This window comes from Propithecus coquereli, unplaced genomic scaffold (genome assembly GCF_000956105.1).
Source record: "Propithecus coquereli isolate 6110/MARCELLA unplaced genomic scaffold, Pcoq_1.0 Scaffold72, whole genome shotgun sequence".
In the NCBI taxonomy this organism is placed as follows: Eukaryota; Metazoa; Chordata; class Mammalia; order Primates; family Indriidae; genus Propithecus; species Propithecus coquereli.
Window position 1 is genome coordinate 3,389,805 of NW_012153285.1, and position 1,547 is coordinate 3,391,351.

Here is a 1,547-nt window from a genome sequence, read left to right on the forward strand (position 1 = left end):
TTTCTCATTTCCTCTGGCAAACTCTCAAAAGAAGTCATTTGCAGAGATCCTTTCCTCAATCCCCTTCCCGTCATTCCCTCTTGATTAACTCATTCACTTCTAGGATTTAAATTATCGCTCGATTTATTCATTAATCAATTCAATAAATATTTATTTAACACCTACAATGTGTCAGATATTGTTCTATGGACTGGATCTATATAGCTGTGCACCAAACAAACAACGTCCTTCCTTTGATGGTACATGCAATCTAATAAGAACAGACAGAAAAAAAAAATAAGCATATAACAATATAATGGCCAAAGTAGAAATAAGTGCTATGAAGAATATAAGGCAGGATTAAGGGATCAAGATTGATAATAGAGGGGTACTATTTTATATAGAGTGGTAATGGAAAACATATTTGATAAGGTGTTATTTGATCAGAGACCTAAATGAAATGAAGGTTCTAATTCTACATGTACAGACAGATCATTCCAGGAAGATGTATGTGACCAGAGTATTCTAAAACAAGGAAGCAGAGATAGCTGGAGTAAAGTGAGAAGCAGGACAGTTATAGGAGATGAAGCCTGAGGATAGACTATATATTATCCCTTGGCTACCATTAAGGCTGTGAATTTTTTTCTAAGATGATGTGGGAGACACATATAATCAAGATTCTTGTTCTCCTTTCCTTTTAGGCAATAGAAAAAATACACTTCTCAGTTGAGCAAAACCTTTTCGCTAGATGTGGCCAATGAAATATGAATGAAAGCTACATGTCGTATCTGAGTTGAGGCAGTAAAAATATCACACAGGATTCTTCAGTCTCTCTCTTCACCTGCCTTAACAACCAAGAAGTTTGCATATTCCAGTTGGTTGAGCTACAACAAGGTTGTAGCTTGGATTTCTTGAGAATTTGTTGGGCAACTGAGATCACCAACTCTTTTCCTAAGAGACACACACAGGGACATGTATGAGTGAGAGTTTCTGCAGTGCTCACCACAGGGATGTACTTCTTCAGTATAACCTAGTCTACCCTACCTAAGGATGAGAAGCGTTGGTGTTATTGAGAAGAAGAATGATTTGACCCATGTTTTAAAAAGCTCACATTGGTTACTGTGCGGAGAATAGACTGCCTAGAAAAAGTATGAAATCATGAATATCATTGAGAGTTAATAACAATAGCGCAGATGAGAGACGATACTAAAATGGATTAGGGTGGTAGCTAAAATGACATTGTCAAAATTAGATCACCTTTCAGAGTAAAAGACAATGCTATTAATAGCCAATACCTAGAACTGTCCTGGAAAAATTAGATGATAGCTATATAGGTGGTAAAAAGCTAAGAATATATTTTGAAGATACCAATAAGATTTCTTGATGGATTAGATGTTGAACGTGAAAGAAAGAGAGATTTCAGTGATGATTCCAAAAGTTTGCCTTAGCAACTGAAGAATAAAGATGAGGAAAGCTATATCACCATTGTTTCTTAAAGCTGAATAGTACTCCATGGTATACATATACCACATTTTATTAATCCACTCATGTATTGATGGACACTTGGG

The 1,547-nt window shown here is 35.8% G+C and overlaps 1 protein-coding gene across 1 annotated transcript in view; it reads right to left on the bottom strand.

Annotated features, from left to right (window-relative positions):
* FAM19A2 (family with sequence similarity 19 (chemokine (C-C motif)-like), member A2) overlaps positions 1 to 1,547 on the bottom strand; it is a 606,282-nt gene that overhangs the window by 160,141 nt on the left and 444,594 nt on the right. The gene's annotated exons all lie outside the window — the stretch shown is intronic.